Genomic DNA, 14914 nt, shown 5'->3' with positions numbered 1-14914 from the left:
CCAGCCCTCCAATATCCTTCTGCCTTGCCATTTAATAACAATTCTTGCAACTGAATCTCTAATTACACAAATTACCTACCTCAAAGTTGTAGAGTAAATGTTACACAGTTCCACTAACCTGCACCCTGCAAGTTGGGCTTCATCTTCATGGAAATCATCTTTATAACTTCACTTCAGCATGACCTATGTCCATGTATTCAAAATGTCTTCACTGAAAATTAAGGCAAACTTTCCATATAGTCTTTCTCAAGTATCTGAATTATTTTTAGTCTTATTTCATTACCCCCATGCTTCCTGACAAGACACATGGAGTGTTTTCTTCAGGTTTTCTGCTTACTCCTGATGATCCTTTTCAATTTGCTATCAACCCTGATAGATCTTCTATCTCTACTTTTTTCTACATGGAAAAAAATCAAAATTTAGTAAGAGCACAATATTCTATACAGTTTCCAGAATTACCTGCATTTATTGCTGCATTAGAAGTTCAGCAATGCCAGAAGTAGCTGAAAGCACCTGATCAAGTAAGCCCTAAACACTGCTGTTAACTGGAATTGAAAGAACATTTGGATGCTAAACTACTTATGGACTTTGCAATTTGAATGTTCACTTCTGCAGTTACAATTATAAACAGCTTTTTATGACACAGACACATTTAGGTCTTTTTGCTTTACTTGAGTTTTTTTTTCTTGCTTTTTCCCTAAATTATGTTTGTCTAAAACATGAGTAAAAAAATTATGCCACAAAGTCTCTTGAGAGCTAGAAAAAGGAAAGGCAAATTAAAGCTGCTTAATTTCAGCTTCACCTTGAATCAGCCAAATAAAGAAAAAACAACAAGAAAACCTGCATTATCAATATTTTGGCTTGAGAATAGACTGCACAGCTATTACAAAACTTACTTGGGGGAAAAGGGGGAAAAAAAAGTCTGCAGAGACAAGGTTCCAATTTAGGATTACCATAGCAACAGAGAGGAGGGAGGAGAAAATTACCAGATTACTCTCTCAGATCATCAAATCCTTGAAAGAATAAATTTAGATTTGAGTTTCAGTCAAATTAACTGAATTCATCCTATTCATTAATGATAAACACATCTAATTAAGGACTAAATTAAACAAGCAAAAGTGTAGTACAAGAAACAAAGTAGCAAATACAACATTTCAGACTGAATTACCTCACCTTTTCCTTCTACCATAAAATATATATTTGGTATCACAACAAGTCTTTATACCAGCAACCAATATCAGAATTATTTAGGAAGGTGTCTAGTTCTGATTAAAGAAAAGAGAAAAAGAGCCATTTGAAATCTGTCTCATTCTTGTTAAGTGACCTGAGTAGCTACACTACTGAAAATGGGCAATAATATGCCCCCATTTGACTTGGGAGTGTAATGAATTTCTGAAAATATAGTTTCAGAACAGAACATACATTCATACAGAGCTAACATATTTCAACAACATATGTGGGCACAGTAATAACCCCAAAAATCAGGGAATGTAGAAATAAGCTTAAGCTCCTCAAAAAGGTGATACTCTGAAAAACAAACCCAGGCTAAACTAAGTAACTAATTACTCACATGTTTTTAAATTGTGCAATTTTTAACATTCTTAGTATTTCGGAGTTGTTTTAATAAATGCTTAAATACAAAATGGACACATGTGTTAATGACTGATTAAAAAGGCAAGAACAATGGAAGTCTCTGTCTTTTTGGGAGAGCAGCTATCTCAGTGCTTTAACCCACTCACATTAGATAGGATCCCAAACGCGCTGAACCTGCAGTTGAAGTGGCAAATGCAGCTGCAAAGGTTTAATTTTGACATTGTGAGCTTTGCTTGAGGTGTGGAGAGTTGTCTCCCCACTTTAGTGGTAAATATTGACCCATAAAGACTCTAAGCCTCAGGCATCTTTTCCACCAGCCAGAATGTTCAATTAATAAGGCTGTCCTCATAATTTGCAAGACTGCCTAAGTCCAGCTTTCCTGGCTGACATTCAGATTTTAAGCATGTTTCCCAGCCTTCTGTTCAGCACTTCTGGCTTTCGTTGACCTGCTGCCAAAACGCTCTTTATTTCCTGGTGGCTGGGCAGGCCAGAGGACAGTTTCAGAGACTACCTTCTTCCAAGTTGTGCAGCAAACTGTTCACTGTGTTCCCTGCTCTTGGCTCCTCCCCAAGATTCTGCAGTGAGGGAAAATAGGAGGATACTGGAAGGATTGTCATTCCACTTGTGTGAAGCAGGGACATAGGCACCTTCACTGGCCTTTCCTGTCCTTAAACCAACATCTCCACTAACAGACTGGAACTGAGTCAAAGTGTCCCAGGTCAACAACAACGACTATGGCAGATCTACAAGTGGACATCCCACCTGTCAAAATCGCTACCCTATGCTACAACCACAAATTCTCCTTCCAGGGGAGTGGCAAGAAACTTGGTATAAGATGGTCCACATAACTCAGCAGTGTCAAGATCAGTGCAAGTTCTAAAGGAGATTGAAAGCAAAGTGGAAAACCACACAGACAGACAGACACTGACTTACAAGTGGAGCAGAATCAAAGAACAGGATGGTCCTCTCTGAGTCCAAGGCACAGAAACCCACCCACCAACCTTCCTTGATACATAAGAGATGAAACAGCTTTCCTTTGGATGAAGGATTGATATCTTATGTCCCATCTCCATTCACTTGCTTTGGGAATGCTCTACAGAATTTATTAACTTTTAACCAAAATCCCTGTATTACTAAACAGGAGAAAAGCCATAGATTTATATGTACAGCTGAGATCTATGCAAATGTCTGAGATCATTATTAATTTATTTTTTCTGCCTATTAATAGATTCAAAACCATTGTAATACTGTACCATAAACATTCTACATATCTAAATAAATGTTAACTGCATATTTCTAGCCACCAACACTTCATGAAAAATAATTTACAAAAACAAACACCATTTTATCATTAAGTCACCTATAAAAAACAAATTTATTCCAAAATATTTCTAAGTCATCAGTTATAACTGAAATCACCAGACTATCTTTGAAGACTCACCATCTAATAAATTTTACTCTAAGCCCAAGAGGGTGGAGAAAAAAAAACAAACAAAAAATCAAAAAATCCTGCACTTTGCGATGTACTAGTAGACTTAAAAATAATATCCACAGTAAGGAAAGAAAATTTACTTTGGAATCAAAATAGAATCTTGTGCTCTACACTGAATCTGTTATTCAAATCATATGGAAATTTGAAATGACATTAAAAATAGAGTGACACATTAGCTGTGTAGAATTTTACCTGAAAATCATGGAAACCTTTCCAGTAACTGAAAACAACAAGAAAAAAATGACAAAACTAATGAAACATTATTTGCTACCAACTGAAGTCTCATATGCTTCCCTGTTTATCCTTTTTAAGTTCTCGTGTTCCCCCCACATGTTGTGTGAGTGCCGTGCTCCCTCCTCCCCTCATCTGAGCACTGGCTCACCAAGGCTGGCCAAGCCAGTGGCAGCAACACTCGGACTGGGTCAGAGCTCCCCGTGTCCTGACTGGCTGCAGGTGAGACACCTACACACACTCCTGCTTCCCAGAACTAATCAGGAGCCATGCCCCCCTCGCAGCAAGGACACAAGTTTGGCCATCATATCTCACTACTGGCAGAAACCTTTTATGTTTGAAGTCACCACTTTCCTGTTCAATTCAGCTGGGTGTAACTAACGGTTTTAGAAATTGAAGAGAAAAATAAAGTCAGTCTTTTAAACGCTGGAACACTTTAAGCTGTGCTGATTCAAGGTCGCCACACAAGGCTTTGCTAGACAAGATCTTTTGGAGAAAAAAACCGCCAAGTATACAGCACCTCTCAGTTAATGCACAACAGCAGCAATATGTTTTTTCAATGAATTTTAGGTGGAATGGATACTTCACAATTGTACACACTTGATAGAGTTTCATCAATATTTTGCAGTGACAATACCTGAAGAAATTGCTTCATCTGTTAAAACACTAAACTCAGGCTATGCTTTATTCTTCATCTCCACAGTCACAATGCACCAACAGTGACTTTATGCTCAGTCATTTGAAGCACACACACAAAACAGCAGCAAAAAGAAAAAACCCAAACAGCAACAACACAAAACAGCCAACAGAAAAACAGAGAAGATAGTTTTCATGGGTCAAGATTTTCCTCAACACCTTCTGGTTTAATCTGGCATAAACTGTAATAGAACTGAAATAGTGTATCAGACCTCTCAAGATTCAAGATCTAAAACAAGATGGAAATAAAAAGCATAAAAAGCAATATAACACATTTGAAATTTGTACAAACAAATCAAAAACAACACCTAAAAAACCCTAAGTTTCTATGGCTCCTAAGGCAAATTACAGTTTTTAATCCAAAATTGCTTTTACATGTACACTGATTCCAACCAAAAACCTAGATGTGGTTTTTTTTGCCCCCTAGTCCTTGGAGCATAACTGCATCACAACAATCATCTACTCATTTGATTTGAAAGTATCAAAAATACCATAAACTGTTACTGATTAACTGCATTTACTAGTGTTTCCATGAGCCCTTTACAGCACTTCAGTTAGGTGTATGAAAGAAAAACAAAATGTCAAAATTCTGAAATATTTTACTTCTTATTTTTTCAGACTTCCTGAGTCTAGATCTGAAAATCATACATAACATATGGTACAAAAACCAGTGATTTAGAAAAGACATTAGTCAATTAAAAACGCAAAGGAAGGTTTGATTAGTCTGAAGAGCACACATGCCAAATCCCAGTTTAAAAGAGTAGCTCATAATATCACAGTTCTAAAACTGAATTGAGATTTGCTTTCATTTATGCTAATTTGTAATTAATCTGCAGGGAAAAACATTCAAATAAGTGATAGTGAAAAACTCTTTTGATGTTCCACTTGTTAATGCAACTGATCTGAGTTTGAAAGGCTGATCTTTCACTGGATAACAACTGAATCCAGCAGAGCAGGCAGAGATCATTCCTCGGAATGCAATCAAATAAGCAAGGTCAAAGGGAGGAAGTTGGGAAGGGACTGAAGAAGTTGTTACTCCTGTTTGGCTACACCTTCAAGGACAACGTTTTCAGTTTCTCTGAAAGGTCAGAGTCAGTGCAGCAGCACCAGCATGCACACATTGGTCAGCCAGCCTGACGGGCAGTAGTTATTCAAATCCATTTCGGCACTGAACCTTTACTTGCCCTGAAGTGAGGAACAGTCAGACTTCGAAATTCCCCAGAGGAGCAGCAATACTTGAACGCATTCAAGACCAGGACCGTTGGTTGAGATGTTGAACCTGAGTCCTCATAGCTAATGACACCATCTCAGCTTACATCTGATTTGAAAAGCAGTACTTCTGAAAAAGGCGTTTCCTGGAGTGTCTTCCCCTACAACATTTGCAACTATCAACCACTAAACCTTCTGAACTGACAAGACCACAGTAAACAACATCCACTGTGTGGTGAGGAAAGAAACCAATTACTTATTTCAATTTGACTAAAGATTGTCAAGATAATTCTCAATAAACAACAGATGCTTACGGAGATGGTAACAGATGTTATCATACATTCCTACAGAACCCTGTTACTGTATACATGATACTTAGAAGTGAGAGAAAAAGTAGCAATAGAAAAGGGAAGATTTAAAGTAAAAATTACTAGAGATCAAAATCTGTATAACTAGTACTTTTGAAGCATTACTACCTCTAATGAAGAGCTTTCCTCAGGAAAGAAACTGGTTCACATGCTTTACATTTTACACCTTTCTCTACTGACAGGTTTGTACAGCTACTGCTCTCAGCCCTAGCAAAACCAGAGTATTTTTGAAGAGAAATGCTGAATAAGTAGCAAGACTAGGTAATATTTTCCTATTCCCCTGAGGAGGCTGATTAAATTATATGAATGAAAACTGCCTAACTTAGGTAATCTAGGGACTTCCACTATTTTTAAAATATACCTGCTTTTGAATCTGTTTCTACAGAAGATGCATAACTTTACAGAAGAGCTTCGGCAGGTTCCTCAGCAGATGTCAAATGACCTGCACAATGGAATCAGCAGAGCAACCTTACTTTCACATCTGCTCACAATCACTTTTCAAATATAAAGCAAGTACCACCTTAAAACTGCAAAATAAATATTTAGTTGCAGTCTGAATTACTGATACAGTACTATTTCACAGATCACTTTCTGTGATGCAGCATGGTCCGAGAGTAAGTTCTAATTTAGGAGCCACCAAAGTCAGAAAATCAGCATGGTTTTTTCTTCATGCCCCCATGCCTCAGGTGTCTCTGCTGCAGAGCAAAGAATTGATTCACTCCACTGAAGTAGTGGGCAAGTTTTATTAATACACATTTTTCCCCTCAAAACAGGAGTGGCTCATTTGCACAGCAACAGTTTGGGGTTTACAAATTACTCACTATTCACCACTGCTACAACTCTTTAATAATTAAAAAAGGTATTTCTACCAGTCAGAAAAGCAGTGGGTGCAAGATTTACTGCCTAGGCTCCTCAGGAAGCACTTGTCACATAGAAGCTGTATGCATAATAGCAATCAACATGCTAAGCAGTCTTCTCCTAGTTTGAAACTTTCAGTTCTATTATTTTATTCTATTTATTAACAAAATAGGCTACTTAAAAATTCTTTTTTTTTCTTCCTATACCAAGTCATGGAATGTTGGATGAGATTTGCTAAGGCAGTTCATGCTGTGAAACTACACTTAAAAAACCAAGACTTGGGGCAGAAGTAGTTTTAGCTCTACTTCTGTCAAAGTCTCTCAGTGCTCAAAGGGGTTTTCTCTACCTAATTTCACCAGATGATCCAATTCCATACACAGAATCACACACTGGTTTGGGTTGGAAGGGGCCTTAAAGATCACCTAGTTCTGAACTCCCTGCCATGGGAATCTTCCACTAGACCAGGTCGCTCAGAGGCCTACTTCATACATGCAAAATAACATTTAATATTGATGGTGAATCTCAAAGAATGAGAAGAGTTGAGTCATTTTCTGTTGGATACATCTAAAAAAACTGTCACGGAAAAATACTGATTCAGTAAGTGACCTCCTTCACTCTGCAGCATTACTGAACCATACTCTAATGAACTTACTGGCACAACATGCCAGCAAAAATACTTGCTTCAGATGAAGCACATTCAAATTTTTCACACTTATAATCATCTACCACGGGAAAAAACATTCAGTCAACACAACAGTTTCTGGCTAAAAAGCACTGTTCCCAGCATAGAACTTCATACCAGTAAAACTACAAGACATTTAAACATGCAAACACAGTAATGCACATATTATCTTGCTACAGCAAAGATGTAAAAACTTGCAAATGCCTCTTCCTCAAAACTCTCCTCAGAAAACCACCAAGTTTAAATTCTATGAGGCAAATCATACAGATCATTACATTCACTCAAGATTATATCAAATTTGCTGGCATCAAATCTGTTTACTGAATATAAAGAAACACCAAAGCCACCTGTTTCAGAAGTCTAGTGCATAGCTGCATTTTTTCCTCATTTATTACACAAGTGCTCTTAAAAGAGTATTTCCCTACTCAGAAACAGAATTTTTATACCATTATATTTAATTAACAAAATTGGAAGCCAATCTTAGAAATAGTTTGTATGCCTTTAAAATAAATTATTTTGCTCTATTAAAAAAAAAAACAAAAAAACAAACACCAAAAAACGGAATTTGTGACAATTAAGAACTGAGAAGAATTCCACTGGCACATACAGTCACGTTACAAGAACCAGAGCTGTAAACAGCCTGTCTGCAGGGAGATACCTGTAGCTTTCAGCAGAGCACCGAGGAATTATCCAGCAGCAGTTGCAGTTTGAGAATTCATAAGCTCAAGGTAGACATATTTTCTAAAGCTCTGTATAAAAACGTAAGTTACAGTGCAAGAAAACTGAATACCTTTGGTTTACGATACTGTTGTGATCTATAGCAACTTTCCACAATGCAAAGAATAAAACAAAACCAGCAATGAGCTTACACCACAGAGCTACAGCAGCATCACACGAAAGATGTAAATGCAGTGCTACTCCTAGCCCCCATCTCGACACAGCCGTGGATATTTTTCCAGCTTGACTGGATTTTCCCCCTCCCTAACTGGTAGTTTTAACTAAAGCCAACATAGATTAAGAATCAACCCTAAAAGCAGCACAGCGAGTGTGCAGCAATTACGTGCAGAAAGGCATGTGACATTTTGTATCAAAAGCAGAAACGTTAAAAGGTAGACACCCCTTCCAGCAGAGGAAACAAAACAGCTGCCCGTCTGCCGCTGGTGCCCCGCCAATCCCCAGCACCACACACACACATCCCAAATCCTCCTTCGCTCCTACGTCCTCTGCGGACGACGACCTGGACTCTCCGAAGCCCGCATTCCGCCCCGCACGGTCCGCAGGTCACCTCTCGGGTGGAAGGGGCAGGTGAAGCAGAAGGGCGGCGGGGGCAGCGCCGGCAGACGCAGCGCTTGGGTGCAATGGAGATTCCAACACCGAGCGGCCGCTTCCTGCGGCGGCTGGAGCATCCCGGGGTGGGCACCGCGTCTCCCGAGGCAGGGCTGGCAGCACGCTGCCCCCGCAGCTCAGCCCCGCCGCCCATCCCGGCCGGCACCCGCAGCCCCTCGTCCTGCCCCCGCCTCCCCGCTGACCCCAAGCCCGCCGCAGCCCCTCACCGCAGGCACCCTGCGCGCAGATGGCTTTTCCGCACACCCCGCCACGTTTTCCAGGCAGACACAGCCCCCTCCGCTCCCCTCCGGGCTGAACGAGCCGGTTCCAGTGTCTGCGCCCCAGCGTCTCCTTGCCGCCCCCTCCTCCCCTCCCCGCAGCGCCCGTCTCCCCCTCATAGCCCGCCGGCCGCTGGCTGCGCCCCTCAGCCTCCTCCGCACCGTCACCGCCGCGTCGCTCACCCGAGGACAGACGAGAACGGGCGAGAGCGAAGGGGCCGCCGCGGCCGGTCCCCCGACGAGGCTGTCGCTGTCTCGGTCCCCGCCTCCCGCCGCTCCCGCCGCCCCCTCAGGCACCGAGCGGCCCCCGCCCGACAGGGTGCGGCTTCCACAGCCCGCAAACCCAACAACGGCGCCGCCCATTGGCGGGAGAGCGCGCGTCCGACGAGTAAGCGGCTCTCCCATTGGCGGAGGGGAGCGGGGGGCGAGGGGCGGTGCGGCCGGGCCGCCCCTGGCGGGTCCCGCGGCTCCGGGGGTCCCCGGGCGGCCGGGAACAGGCTGGGAAGAGCCTTCGGACACAGGGAAAGGGGTTCTTGTGCCGCTGGATCCCAGCGGAAAGGAGCGGCGCGGCGCCTGGGAAGCTTATCTTCGAGCGGGCCGGGAGATAGGCGCGGGCAGACATCGCTAATCGCCGAGGACGCGCTGCGATAAGGGCTCGTTATCGCGCTGCCGTGGCGGTGGCGATCGCTGTCAGCTCAGAGCAAGGCCAGGGCGATCCAGGAGGGCAGGACTCAGGCTAGAGACACCTGCCACAACCGAGGGAGTTTAATCAGTGGAATATCCTCCGGATGGGAAATGCCAGGCTGGCGAGAAGCCGCGCGCTTGTTTCGGGAAGTGTGCAGATATGGTACAGCCTGTACGGAGCGGCCTGGCCAGAGCTTTCTCAAGCGCCTCCTCAGATCTCCTGAATCCTTCGGGGAGCCGTGTGGCTGGTACAACCCTCGGTTTGTTACAGTCACTGCAAGCACCAGCTGTAAAGTTAACTTCTTCTGCTACCTAGTTTCTGTCCATTTGTACTATCGTTCTTGTCTAATTTTAATTCTGCTGGTCTACACGTCTGCGTGTTGTATAGAATGCTGCCTGCCACGGCAGGCATGAAGACTTGGTACTCTGGAAACAAGCTCTCACAAACAGTGAACCCTTCTCCTCTGCTGTCTACAACCCTCATCCCCAAGTTACCCATTTGTAGGGAAGACTCCAGCGAATAGAACCTAATGGATTTCAGGATCCACAAATGCCTCCTGTGGAATATGGGAGGAATCTGGCCTACTCCAACCATCTCCACCAGGGAAACACACTCCACTTACCTAAAAACAGGCCATAGAGATATGCATAAACTTGTCTGTGAATTCAACCACCAAAAGTGGTGGTTCAGGTGTCGAGTGATGACTCAGAATAATTACCATACATCTGACAAGAAGGCCCTACTGGACATAGATCTGCCTAATCAAAACCACCCCACAGCTGGACATGTAATTACTAATGATTAGCAAATTGTGTCTGAACATTTTTTGTAAGAACTGTTTGACAGTTTAACATCATTTCACCTGCCTGGTGCTGAACCCTGTAAACCCAGTGGATGTGTGTACATACATGGCAGCATACTCTTGTCCCTGCTCTGCACCTGCAGGCTCCAGCCACCTGCCCCATGCAGAGTTTTCTCTTTGATTACTTGCCAAAATACACCACTCTTTCTTTCTTTCCCTTTCTCACCAAGGCATTTAACTCACAGAGCTCTCTCTCTGGTCTCAGAAATTAAATGGGAGAATGAATCCATGTTAGAACTAACTCAGCAAAAAAATACTGCTTTGTTTCAAAGTGAATGGGTTTCCTCTCCAGCACAGTATGTGGCTCTAAGACCAGCAGAGGCAGGAAGGATGGGGATGTTGAGGGCAGCAGCAGTGCCCAGGGCTGGGGGAGGGCAGAGAAATTTCTTTCTCTGGCAGTGCTGGCTCACAGTGTTTGTGTAACTGCAGGGTGCAGTGACAAGAGCAGCCTGAGCTGATCAAAGGATGCCTTTTATCAGCTCCTGTTGGCTCTTGTGCTGCTGGTGAGTGCTGTTCCTTTACCTTTCTCTTCTGCTGTCCTACTTTGTGACCTGCCCAAGGGCACAGGTTCCTACAGTCCCCTTCCAGCTTTCCCCCTGCCCCTTGCATTATCTCCCATAATCATGAGGCCACTGTTTCACCTGGCTAATCTGAAGGAAAAACTGCAGTGGGGCAGCTTTCTGCTGAATCAACCAACTCCCTCCACAGGCTGAGACTGTGACACCTGATGAGTGACTGTGTTTATCTTCCCTGTTCAGTTTTTGGCCTGCCCAGGTTCCTGACCTGCCTCTGCCCAGCTGCAGGAAGAGTAGTGCTGGTGCAATAGCACAGGTAGGGTTACATGGGCAGAAACTCAAGGGAGGGCTCATAAATACTGACACAGACTAAAGCTGTGCGCTCTGCTGCAGAAAAAACAAGAGAATCTCAAAAAGCACTTCTGCATTATTTAAGACATGAAGAACTTGTCTTTGTTAACTCTTACCAGCCGGGTTTGCAGCATTACAGCCTCCACAAAAGGTAGAATGTGAACTACACTGTGTTTTTCAGCCTGCAGTATTTGATTCCTTCAAGATTTTGGGTTGCTCGTGAGGGTTCTTGGGAAATGACCAAGGCAAGCTTGTTGCCAGTAGGCTTCCACTTGCCATATGCACATGTACTGGAGAATGGTTACTGGCTTTCAAATAACAGTTGTTCTCCTCAGCAGGCTCCAGCAGCAGCAGCACTGGACTCAACTTACATCACAGAGTCTCAAATCAAAGAGTCAATGTGAATGTATTCATTTACAAATTATTTTCATGTGGCTTTACTAGATATCAGAAAAATAGTACTGCACACTTGTTTTTATACACCTGACCTCTTTACCTGGCATTAACACTTCTTGATGCTCAGGTAGCTTCTAGCTGCCTGAGAGAAGTACAGCACTAGGCTGATATCCCACATCTGGCATTAGGACATTTCCTTTATATGGGGTGCACTTATTCCACATAAGCAGTTCCAGGTCAGTTTTCTCACCTATAAACAGGGACTGATGGTAAGGTAGCAGTATGGTAGATCTTTCTCTTCTGATCCGCCACAACTGTTCTGTCCTGACAGTCTGTTGACTGGGCAGGACTTGTTTGCCTACTGTCATCTGTCTTCATCTCACACAGACCTACTCCATTTCCCAGAAAAAGTTCTGGATCCTCCAAATATAACAATGCCAGTATGTGAAATCTCTGTTGCTTTTCCCATGGGCCTTCAGAAGGAGAGTCTTAGCAGCAAAACTTCCTTGTACCAGCAAAGTAAAAACCAGTCCCTGGCCAGTCATACCAGAGTTGGAGTGTTGGGAGGGTGTGTGGGGACAAACACAAGTTACCTGTACAAAATACCCCAAGAACAGCCCTAGGAGTGCTGTCTCTCTCACTGGCACCTAGGACTCTGCTGGAAATGGGACAAGGGAGCTTACACACATGCAGCATCACTACTGAAAAGCTCATGAGGGATTTGTCTTTGAAATTATTGCATTTAAATGCTTTTTTCAAAGTTATGTAATGGGTTATCTTAATTTCAGCTGTGCATAACACCAGTAATATCTCATGGTTTATTTGTAGTATTACTAAAGTTGGTGATTATATATAAGGTTATATCTAAAGTACATGAATTCTTGTTCTTCAGAGGGAGCTCTTTTTTGAATTTTACTCATTTATGCAAGGAAGGGGAACTTTCCTGAGGGACTGAAAATATCATGTAGAAACAATTTTAATATAGGTTCAATAGAAAGATTACATGGAGTAAAAAAGTGCATTCTGGTCTACTTTCATCTCTCTCCACAACCAAACAAAAACGCATCTGAGGTTTGTTTGAGCTGGGAAAAAAAAAAATTAGGAGAACTGAAACAGCAGGTGGGCAAAAGGGCAGAGCAGCTGGAATAGGCCCATACTAAATGTTGCCAAATTTTATACAATCTTAATCTGAGAGGCCACTTTGGCTTTAAGTTTGAAAAATATTGACTTTATGCTCAAGGGACATGGGAAAATTTTTATACATGATTGAGATAAAATGTAAATGGAACTACATGGTTCAAGCAGGTTAACAGCACTTGGAATTAAACAGAACCAAAGGTGCAATGATTGCTTTACACAAAGGAACTCCAGCAACCAGCAACTTCTCTTTTAATGTTGCAATATTCTTTGTGAAGGTTAGGGCTTGTTTTTCCAAAATGCTTTTCCAATTAAAACCAATTAATTTAATTGCAACATCTATGACTTCCTGAGTATCATCTGCCTTCTAGTTGTATGTTCACTGCTAGTTGCTTCTACATGAATTCCAGTGTGACTAGAGCAGCTGAAAATGTTTTCAGCTGCTCTGTAATACCATCTTCATCCTTAATAGTAGGAGAAGGAAAAATGTCATTAAAAGAAGTTAGAACTTTTGAACTAACTTTAGAACTACAAGCAGACTCAAGAGGGTAAAACAGAGAAAGGAAAAACATCTCAGGGCAAGTTCAAACTAATGAGAAGGGCTGAGAAGCATAAGAAAAATATTTTAAGGTAGTTACTACTTTAATTTTATACAGGAGAAAGTTAATTAATCTTGAGAGATGCTTTGTAATATTAGAATATCAAATTTTTAATTCCCTAAACTCACATTTAATAACTTTAAATGGCACATTTTCAGCAGTACTCCCATGGTTAGGGTGCGGCTGTCATTTTCTTGGAAAAATAAATCAGCATGAATGTTAGTACAGTGCAAATTAATGTAAATTAAAGCACAACATAATCAATGAAGCCTAAAACAGACAGCTTGTGAAGCCACAGCTGGAGCACCTTTCCATAATAAAACTCTTTAATAACTTTCCATGGGACAGACTCTCCTGTTTTCTGTGCTGCTCTGGTGGCATCACTGGCTTTCAGTACAGGTGCAAAAATCCAGCCATGCAAAAGGCTGTCCAGACCAGAATTTCAGTGCACATCAGCCAGTCCAAGAACCAGCTTTTCCCTTGTTTTATATATCCAGCCATCTAATCCTATAAATGGTTTTTATCACTGTCATTTCTGTGCAAGCCAATTCCAGGAGAGATGTATGTTAGTAAAATTACATTAAAAGTGATTCTTTGATATCTCCAAGATTACATGCCTCTCAGGACCACATCATCAGCCTGAGAGGCTGAATTACCCACTTCCTGGCAACTAGATACTGTAAGGAGGAAGGTACAAGTGAGGGACGGTAATGACCACCCTGTAATTACAATACAGGAATGGGAACCCTGAAGGAATAGATTTGGAGGTGGCTGTGCTACAAGCTTTACTCCATACCTGAAGCCTACTGAACATAATCACTTCAGCCCATCCAGTTTTGGAGTAAGCTCAAATGCTCTCCATCTAGAAGTTCTAGCAGTGTTTGGTATTTGATATTTTTGGTACTTTAAGTATAGTAAAAGGACTATAAGCTCTCCCACAGGGATCTGTAATTATGGGTACCTCAAGCACTCCCAAGGAGGGAAAAAAACCCTCCTTGACTTCAAGGAGGTGATTATTTCATAAGATGGAAACTCTTGCAACATTTGCTTGATGCTAGGTGAAGTATTTAATGTTCAGAACAGCTGCCTAATGTTTCACAATGTGCATAAATTTAGGTGGTGCTCAGATGTCCACTATGTAAATTCTACCTCAAAGTATATTTTAAGAATATTTTAAACACAGAAAGATTAATTTATCTCTTTGTTCTTTAGGTTAGAAATCATTCAGATGAGCAATTCTGCCAAACAATATTGCTACTTATTTGAGACAAATGAGCCAAATGAGTCTTAAGTTTCAAAGACCTAGTCTATTAAGTTTCCACTTGAAGTTAGCTTTGATCTCTAGCTTCTATCTGAAGTCACTTAAGATTGATTTGTCCCAAATGACTTCCACACACATGCTCAGTTGCTGGATTCCTGTTGTGTGGATCCCTGTGTGGAACAGGCTGACCAGCAGATGTCCCCAAATTCTACATAATCACACTTTCGGCTCCCAAAATCTTCAGCGCCCTCTTGCACATTCCAAAGGATGAAGCCACTTGGGGCCATAAATATTTTTGCTACTTATTCACATTCTTGTGAAAACTGACATTCTGAGGTGGGCAAAGCTTGACTGCTGACACAAAGCACCTCTATT

At 42.0% G+C, this 14914-nt stretch overlaps 1 protein-coding gene across 14 annotated transcripts in view; it reads right to left on the bottom strand.

The window, feature by feature from the left end:
• ADD1 (adducin 1) overlaps positions 1-9076 on the bottom strand; it is a 61904-nt gene extending 52828 nt beyond the window's left edge. For 13 of the 14 annotated variants that reach the window (XM_068188521.1, XM_068188528.1, XM_068188523.1 and 10 more), the window contains exon 1: positions 8917-9075. The gene's annotated coding sequence lies outside the window, so the exon portion shown is untranslated. Of the gene's footprint in view, positions 1-8916 lie in introns of all 14 variants that reach the window. The other variant, XM_068188526.1, reaches the window with a different exon arrangement.
• Positions 9077-14914: the final 5838 nt, after the last annotated feature.

Source organism: Anomalospiza imberbis, chromosome 4 (genome assembly GCF_031753505.1).
Source record: "Anomalospiza imberbis isolate Cuckoo-Finch-1a 21T00152 chromosome 4, ASM3175350v1, whole genome shotgun sequence".
Classification (NCBI taxonomy): domain Eukaryota; kingdom Metazoa; phylum Chordata; class Aves; order Passeriformes; family Viduidae; genus Anomalospiza; species Anomalospiza imberbis.
The sequence above is the reverse complement of the archived record's forward strand: the minus strand, read 5'-3'. Positions and strand labels throughout refer to the sequence as shown.